Source organism: Argentina silus (genome assembly GCF_951799395.1).
Source record: "Argentina silus genome assembly, chromosome: 11".
Lineage (NCBI taxonomy): Eukaryota > Metazoa > Chordata > Actinopteri > Argentiniformes > Argentinidae > Argentina > Argentina silus.
In genome coordinates, this window is record NC_139665.1 from 18,811,640 (window position 1) to 18,822,135 (window position 10,496).

Consider the following 10,496-nt stretch of genomic DNA (forward strand, 5'->3'; position numbering starts at 1 on the left):
ACTCTGACTGACTTGTACTTGTGTCAAGTTGACTGAAGAGCTTTCAGCACAGTGACAGAGTAGATGGCAGACCATCAGTTTGCAATTCATGAGGGACGAGCACAGGATTTAATCATATCAGAGATGGATGGATGCTCTAATGGGTTTATACGTGCCATAGGCATATATATACATTGAGCTACTAAACACTTGATCAATAGAACAAAAGGTGTGTGACAAAATCTACCCATCTCTATTAAAATGACCTTGTGTCCATATAAATCAAAGCTTTTACAAGAACATTCTTGGATAGCTTGTTTATAAGAATGTATTGATGGCTGCACTACACCATGTATTGCTTGGGTTTTACTTGAATAGTGCTTTAATTATCTATTACCATTGCGTGTATCATTTTACCATGTAGGCTACAGATGTTTATTTATTGTTTTCCTATTTTCCATTTTCTTCTATTGTATTATTGTTTCTTTGATTTTTATGTACTGTTATGTATGTTTTATGAGCTGCAGTCTCTGTATGAAAATGTGCTCTATAAATAAATGTATTATTATTATTATTATTATTATTATTATTATTATGTAGACTCCTATTGTAAGAGGCTTGTGAGAGGAGCAGGGTATTGATCCCACTTTTCATTTGACTTGCATAGAGCTGAACATGGTGAAAACACAACAACATAGGAAATATTACTGAATAAACCTTTAAAACATACTAAAATGAGTCTGGAGGAATCAGTGTACTTGAGTGTGGGGCACAGCCCACTAGCCCATTGGCTGACCCCTGTATTACCTACACCTCCAGTGTGAGTCCATCTGTTATAAGAGAACATGGTACTGGTTATATACTGTACTGGGATTGCCTATACATAAAATCTTCCCCTGAGACCAGGTCCTGCTGTCAGATTATACAGTTATAATTATATACAATCTATGTAATAGTTATGTACTGTAGGTCCACACACACTCTTTTTATAGGCGGTAGCCCAGCCAGGAAGTGACTACGGGTGTTGTTTAACAGGCCAAGACCCTGACCTCACTGTACAGAAAAAAACAAAAACAAAAACAGGCCTGCAAGCACACTGTATTCCATACAACTTGCCGTGTGGTTGTCTGTTCGTTGAAATTATTATTGATAATATTGGTCACAGTTCAAATGATTGAATATGATGTTCCACGTTACTTTGGATGATCTACAGAGCATTAACTCCAATAGTATCAATTCATTTGCACAGTATGGAGGAAAATCACTGATGGTGCTATTCAAGTGTATGCAGTGTTATGTCTGTTATAATTGTGGAGGAATATCAAGCGAGCGAAGGAGTGTGTGTGTGTGTGTGTGTGTGTGTGTGTGTGTGTGTGTGTGTGCGTGCGTGTTCAAAGCATGGGAGAGGACAGGTTGTGAACAGAAGGGAGGCGAGTTGATTTGGAGGGAAAAACAACCATATTGTTCCTCATCTTGTTGTGTGTCAGAGAGCCGAGTTGGGGGCTGTCTGGCAGACACACCGGCTGTCTCATTAGACTGTGTACAAGATGTTGTGACCCTGGCAGCCTGGCCATATAGACTAGCAGCCCAGGGATAGGTGAGATTAGAGGCAGAGGTGGGCACTCATTAGGCGGATAAGGTCACGCCAACAGGGCCTCTAGTAAATGAGGCTCTCTGGAAGGTGTGGTGCCATCAGATGCACTGAGAGCAACAAAAAAGAAAAGTGAACTTTGAACATTGAACATTGACTACAGGTTGACATTGACTACTTTGAACTTTGACTAAAGGTCTAGAGCAATCAAACAAAATGACGGTGTCTGTTATGATAGCCCAGAGGTAGGCTAGTAGGATGAATGAGAAGACATTAGCTCAGTTCACCACACAGTATGTCTGGGATCAAGAATGCAATAAGACTATGATGAATAAAATAAGGCAAAGATTTTTGTTGGAGCAAAAACATCACTTTTCCTCATGTTTCTTGGTTGTTATGGAGGAAATCTACTGTAATTCTCTTTTGAAGAGGATAGTGTATGTTTGATGTGGCTACTACATGCTGTGCCAACCCTTTGAATGTTCAGAGGGAAACTGAGACTGGGACTGACAACTGGGCCCTGGACAGGGACATAAATTCCAAGGCAGTTTTGGTATTATCAATTAATTCACATTTGGTATATTTACTGTAGTCCCTTGTATTTTTTGTGATAATGGATGCTCTTTAAGACTATAATATATGGCATTTATCTATTTATTCTATTTATATTTGGACATGTATAGTCTCTCTCAAGAGTGAAATTAGCCCAATTATCAATCATAAGAACATTATTTGTTTCATGGGAATCTGTAGATCTGTTGATCTTGTTGATAAATCTGTTGATTTACTTACATATTTCAGTATCACAGTTCACCCTCATTAGTTTCAGCAGCACCCAGCACCCACCTTAAATGTGAACTTCCACTTCCTCTCAACTTCCCAAACGTTACAGCTGTACTTAAGTTGTTAGGTCTGAAATGTGAGCTAAAGAAGGTAATGGTGCCTTTCATCAGGAGGTGATAGGCAGGGGTAGTGATGTCAGCTTTCATCTTCCATGGTGGTGGTTGTTCTGGGAGCTCTAGCTCTGTGTGCCACTGTCGCTAATTAGCTACGTTTCACTCCAGTAAAGATAGAAACGAGAAAAACAAAACAGGAAAAAACAAACACTGAGAAGCACAGCCATCATTCCGCTGGCATTAACAGCTAAATGGTGAGAAGCAAACAAGGGGATGATGGGGTTGAAATGAAAAGGCCATTACTTTGATAGAGGTGGAGGGGTCAGAGTAATTAAGCCAGTGGAGAGACCTCCAGCTGTTCAAAGACATAGACAGAAACATCAGCCGGCCACACAGGAAAACCAGGCTCATAATTAAGCTTCCTTGGGGTACGGGGTGCTGAACTTCGCCACCACCAGCAATGAGAATAATATAATGGGGCTTTTAGCCAGAGATTTATTCCTTATGCAGGTATGCTAATGACTTCAATTAAGCACTGAAGGGAGGAAAACAATTTTTTGCTGCTTTTTACAAACATATCTGGGTTAGCTATAAACAGTTTAGTATAGATTTATTCCTTAAAACTAGTGTTGCATTTTACCATTTTCTTTCCACTCTACTCATACTAAGCTTTCTCATCAACATTGTCTCTCTTTGAGTGAAGGATGCTGTTTCATCTATAAGATAGATACTCCTCTGGAACATAAAGGTACAGTAGAATGGCTTCACAAGTCTGAAGAGAGAAAATGGATCGCAGCAAAAATAATGAGATAAGCGTCTTGATTGAGAAGTGTCAATTCCAAGTTATGTAAAACCATGGGGAAGAATTTGATTAAATGATGTGACTGTCACCGTCACCTGTCAAATAAGGGTAGTAATGGGGAGATAAAGAAAACTGTATTTATCAGGGCCAGACATGGTGAGTCAGAAATCAGCCATGAAATGTGATGGAGAAGCAAAGACACACCATTTCAAGTTGTTATCATAGCCTAAGCACTGGCAGACGACATGCTTAATTATGATCTTACATCACTACAAAGTTTAAAAACAAGAATATAGAGGCTTATTTCATAGGCTGAAACAGAGCATGATTCAAACCACTGCAAAAACAGACACACTTCTGAACTTCTTCTGTACTATAAAGTCAACGTTTTGCCCAAGGTCCAGTTGATCATATGTTGCTATGGAGACCTCTAATCATTCTATGAGTCAAACCGGCCTTTGGCCACAGTCACTCCTTTAGCATTTAGCTGTGCTCGGTTAACCCCTCTACGTGCAGAGGGGTTTGAGTCAGACAGCCGTGTGGCATATAGTGTGGTGCCCTGCCCAGATGGCAGCTGGACATTTATCCATGGTTATCCCTGCCACCTGCAGTGTTTGAAGACTATTCCAGGAGGGTCTCCGTCCTGCCCTCTGTCCCCCAGGCAGGGTGAGAGACAGACTGCTGCTAGGCTTGCCAAGTGTCTGGCCTAAGAGGTCCAGACGTGCCTGGGATTTGGATGGGCATTCAACTGCCTCAAAAAGAGGAATGGCTGATGCTTCATTTCCAGACGCAACGTATGAAAAATTATAGCACAAATAGTAGCTGGACTCCAGAGGTTGCAGATCATACATTTTATGGAGTTCTGACATGAGTGAAGATCTGTGTGGGTGTGGATGTGAGGAGATGAAACATGGTTCTCTGTAGACTTCGATCAGTGAAAAGACAGAACCGCAGACCATCACCACACCTTTGTGTGTTTTAAAGTTAGCTTCTGTATACTGCAGCTATGGGTTGAGTATGTATGTGTGTAAATGTGGAGTTAATTTATTTGAATTTATTTAAGAAAAACTAAAGGGTGAATGCATCTGCACAGAATACAAAAGCATAATTGCACTTTAGGTATTATAATTGCAACTGAGGAAGTATTTCCCAAGGCAATTTATTATAGCTTATTGTATTCTACTCCCTTAAGTATATTGTAAATGGTTATTACTGATAAGAGCCATGTTTGTTAATCAGTCTTACAATTAAGAGAGCTTGGTGCTTCTACCCCATTGAAACAAGTCTCTATTTTATGTGTTAAAAATATATATGCCATTTAGCTGACGCTTTTATCCAAAGCGACTTACATTGCAGTGAGTGCTTACATTTCAGTATGTATGTTCCCAGCAGGAATAAAACCCACAACCTAAGCGTTGTTAGCGCCATGCTCTACCAACTGAGCCACAGAGGACCACACTGAGCCACAGAGGACCACATGTGTTGCACTAGTTACACTAGTAACCACTAACTAGCAAACATGGAGCATCGAACTCCCAACAATACATAAACAAGCACACCTTCAGCTCTACTGTTGCCTCGAGGTGTGTCAAACAGAGAGAAAAGTGCAGCAGTGATAAAACAGTGTACAGTTCAACTCTCTCTGGCTCTCTGACATCTTCCTTGATGTTTTTGCATCACCATTACCTACAATTACATCACTTTGAGCAACGAAAACATCTCTGTGTAGTTGCTGACAGTTTGCCATGTTCAAGCCAATTGCATTGTAATAAAAGGGAATTTCTGATGTTTGTTGCATGACGGCCTCTTTAAAAAAAATACAAAGATATACTTGACTTGACTTATCTCCACCATGGTGAAATGGATGGTAACAATCAGCTTCAAAGGCAAGAGTCACTAAACCAAACAATTACGCCACTGCACAATTATTCTCCCTTTCACAAAAGATAATCAACACACCTTTGGCCTCATTAATACAAATCAATCATCGCTTGAATGCCACAGCCTATTTGAGTGTTGTTGCTGACCATGTGCATTCCTTCATGGCCACAATTTATCCATCTTCTAATGGCTACTTCCAGCATGATAATGCACCACGTCACAAAGCAAAAGTTGTCTCAAACTGGTTTCAGACTGGCCTTCCCAGTCACCGGAACCGAATCCAATAGGACACCTTTGGGATGTGGTAGATTCACAGCTTGAAAGTACACCTGAAAAATCTGCAGGAATTGTGCGATGCAATCATGTCATCATGGACCAGAATCTCAAAGGAATATTTCCAACATCTTGTGGAATCAATGCCACAAAGAATTGAGGCTGTTTTGAGGGCAAAGGGTGACCCTACCCAGTATTAGTATAGTGTTCCTAATAAAGTGTTTGGTGAGTGTACATGTCATTACTTCCTCTTGTTGTATCTGTCCTTACAATCATTCCTCTCTTCTTTTGTCTAGAAATTCCTATTGAAGCACCATATACAGTTTCCATGGGGAAAAAAAGCCCTAAAGTCAAACAGTTGGCTCTCTGCTGATTGGAATGCCAGGCTGAATGATAGAGGATCAGCCAGAGAAATAAATAACACTTAGGTGTTTCATACTGGCAACAGAGGAGCACTACTGTACATACAGAGGGGTAAGACACATGCTTGGCACAGTTACAGCCTTGCAGTCGTATTCAGCCTCTGAGTCTGTAAAAAAACATCACAGCTATTTTTATGATGATGATGATAATAATAATGATGATAATGATGATTCCTTGATGTTTTGTTGGTCGTGTTGGAAGCCTAGTGGTTTCCTTTCAGAATTACCTTCACCTTTCTAGGAACTGTGACTCAATTATTCTGTGAAACACTGATAACCTTGTATTTTTGGAGTCTGTCCTGCTTAAACAACATTGCCTCTTCACCCACCGCTTCTCCCTGCTTCAGCAGATTTTAGGAGTGCTGTAGGTTAGGAGAGTGAATTGTTGGCTGGTAACAAGATCAGTAACAATATGGCTGTTTTTCCCTCCAAATCTTTCGCTTGCCTTCTGCTCACAACCTGTCATCTTGCAAGCCTTGAACACACACACACACACACACACACACACACACACACACACACACACACACACACACACACACACACACACACACACACACACACACACACACACACACACACACACACACACACACACACACACACACACACACACACACACACACACACACACCCCTTACAACTGTTGAGGCCAAACAGAAGATGGTTTATAACTCTGTCTAAGTCTGTAACTTAGTAATGCTTTGCAGTTCTGTTGACGTCCTGCTTTTCAACAGAATAACTTTCCTTTTGGGGGTGTTTTAAATCAAACGGCTGGTTCACTGCTATCATCTCTGGTCAAAAAACAATTTGTGAACAACAGCTTTGGGACATCATGGAAAGCAATGATGCCACAACAACAGCATATGTTCACCTCACCACTGCAACAGCAGAGTCTTCACAACATCTTGAGCTAAGACTGCTGTTGCCACAGTTACGGCCCTGTGATGGATGTTGCCTAATGACCGTGCAGTGATAGTTACGGTTTTCGCATCACCAAGAGCATAACTGTAATAGTCATTAATTACTGCTTAGTCTGTTACATCAAGGAATGAGTGGCATGCCTTGTAATGCACATTCTCAATGCAACTGACTGACTGCCATGCACCCAAACTTACAGAGATGATATAGAAGGCAAGAAGAGTCAAAGCAGGGAGAAAGGTTTTCTAAAAATAGAGAAAGCCAATCAAAAAACATTGATGACTCAACTGAGTCCCGGTGAAGGAGAACATCTGTGAAGTGTGGAGGTGAGATAGCAGTTTTTTGTAGATACTGCAGTTTCTTCTGCTCGTCAGCTCAGGCCAATAAACATCTCCTAATATTATATTGTGCTTGGTCTGCAAATTCACTGAACCGTGATGAAACACAGTACTCTCAATGTTTAACTAACGATCTCACAAATAGAATATATTTCTAATTCTGACATCTCCCTAAGAAGCCACAGCCCAGTAAAAAAGAAAAAAGTCACTGTTTGGGAGTGGGAGGAGAACCAAGGGTGACCATATGGTGGACAAAGACCTTCCCTGTGTGTCAGATCACATTCTGCTCGCGTCTTATATCTGTGTCCAAAAGTGTGAGTGGAATGGGAGAAACAGCTAATGTGTCTTGACATCTCGCTCATCTCTGCCCCCATCTGCTCCGTCTGTGACAAAGAGGGATTTAATACACTTTACATGAGCCACTCAACTGTCACCTGTTACCACTGGGCAAAGGGAACACATTGGCACAGAAGTAATAGTTGCACATATGCGCTAAGCACTGAACCTTCCTGCTCCCATCACCAAAATGAATGTGAATATATTTGCAAAGGGACACTAACAATCAAAAAACAACAAGTTAGTATATGCCTGTATAGCTATAGTCTTTACTGACAACAAATCAAATCATTGAAATCAAACAGAATTAATTTGTTTCGCTGATGTCAGATTTTGGGGACTGGAAACCTCATTCATTTTTGGGATCTGATCAACTATTTCCAATCAGCATCCTGCAGCCGCACACTGAATGTCTTCATTTAATGATCTTGACTGTAAGAGCACATTGTGGTAATCTCTCACTGCTTCCCTCTCTCACGGTGGCCTGCCTGGCTCTCTCTCTCTCTCTCTGTCTCTCATGGGAAAGCCTCTCCCCTTAGCCAAGACCCGATGGAGGAGCTTTAACATAGGCCTCTCAATAGGTTGTCAGATACAGTGAGAAGGAAATACATTTAAATTGTGTCTGGACTGTTCTCAAACAAATTACCATAAGGATGTGTCAACCCCATTAATCAATGGGTGTGTGACACTTCAGACAATCTCAACTAGAGATAATTAACACATATGGATGTCACTAAAAACTGCACTGAATGAGAACAAAATGACCTTGACCCCCAGCACTTCTGTTGAGGATGGACTGTTGTTAACTGTAGGACACTCAAGGGCCACTCAAAGTGCCAAAGTGAGTACAGGGTGAGTACAGGGACACAGAGACTGATCAACACAGCATAGGAGGGAAATCAATTTGTTTCTGAGATAAAAGAGAAAGAGAAGGATAGAGAATGATAGAGAGAGAGAGAGAGAGAGAGAGAGAGAGAGAGAGAGAGAGAGAGAGAGAGAGAGATGGAGAGGGAGTGATGGATGTTAGGCTTAATGACCCTTCTAAAAAATGTTGATATCCAATCACATGTAGTATACCTTCGAAACATTCATTTCCCAGGGGACATATCAGAGCTTTCAGATCACTGATGATGAGCAAGCAGAACATCTTCCAGATCGATCATGCTCCATCTACGAGACCCAGCTGTAATTGCCATGTTTCTGGAGTTCTGGCTTGCCATGGTCAATCGCAGAGATGGACAGCACAAATAACGCCGGGGGGTATTATGGCATTGTGCAGTCATAGCAGAGTGGGGACAAACTACATATTGGGCCATGTCCGAGAGCCCTTCTTAATCAAATGTAGTATCTATACTGTAGTATTCTACAGTACATAGTCAAATGCCAACATTCTTTTTATGTAGCAAAACATGTTTGAGGACTTGAGGATACATTCAAAGTTCTTGAAATGTTCCGGATTGACTGACCTTCATGTCTTAAAGTAATGATGGACTGTCATTTCTCTTTACTTAGTTGAGTGGTTCTTGCCATAATATGGATTAGAACAGTAGTCGAATAGGGATATTCACTGCATAGAACTGTGTACCAACCCTACCTCTGCACAACACAACTGATGGTCTCAAACACATTAAGAAGGCAAGAAATTCCACAAATTAACTCTTGACAAGGCACACCTGTTAATTGAAAACCATTCCAGGTGACTACCTCATGAAGCTGATTGAGAGAATGCCAAGAGTGTGCAAAGCTGTCATCAAAGCAAAAGGTGGCTACTTTGAAGAATCTAAAATCTAAAACATATTCTGGTTTGTTTAACACTTTTTTTTTTACTACATAATTCCATATGTGTTCCTTCATAGTTTCGATGTCTTCAATATTAATCTACAATGTAGAAAATAATAAAAATAAAGAAAAACCACTGAATGAGAAGGTGTGTCCAAACTTTTGACTGGTACTATATATATATATATATATATATATATATATATATACGTGTACAGTATATATATATATATATATATATATATATATATATATATATATATATATATATATATATATATATATATATATATATATTTGGTATTGTTCTGAAATCACTGAGTATGATGGTCCTCTACTGGTGCATAGGTGAAGTTATGTGGTCATTTTAAATTTCCTGTCTTTTGACAAGCCATAACTTCTCCCTTAAAACATTGTTCTTGATCATTAATATGATGTATGGCCTACTGTGTGCTGTCCACATTTTCCATTTTGATTTTAATTTGAGCCTTACATAATGTGCTTTGGATAATGCTCCATCAAAACCAGCTGAGGCACCAAGTAATTAAGGCATAGGCTACATTTTCTGTGTGCGCTTGCAACTCACCACCTACGCATCTACACATAATGTGATCAGTAGCTTGATAATTATGCAAAACATTAGCCTACTGTTAAATGAGCAGTCTGGGATTGGTACATCTTTTTTTTTTTTGACTTTTAAATGAATGATATAGCCATTGATTCTTGAACAATATAAAGTATACATGCCTCATGAGCTGAGTTAAACTGTTCCCATCAGAACCCAAAATATAAGCTTGTTTTAAAACTCATCTCATGGATGGTCAGTCCTTGTATGCATAGCTCTGTCTATGAATTTGGGCGTGATTACATTTCTCCAGCCCCATTTCTCAGCTGTTTACCAAAAAAAGTAGCGGATGACCGCTTTGTGTTTGAATCGCAGATTGCCTCTTTAATTTATAAAGCAGCCTACTGTACACGTTTAAAACCTGGGTATACAGGTAGCCTAATCAATCAAAATACAAGTGTGCTAATCAATCAGTGCATACAGTTCAGTTGCATTTTCTCAGCCAACTACGCAGCTTTGACGTCGACGTATAACGTTGGTTATAAACCACAAGCAGAAAGCGAGGGGTAACAGCCGTTACAAGAGCCATAGCAAATCACTGCCTGCACCTATTGCAAAAACGGGTACAGTCACTATCGACCGGTCAGGAGAACGGGGGAACTGGACACCAGAAGAACGCTGCTTAATTCCATCTACATTTTCTGAAATCTAAC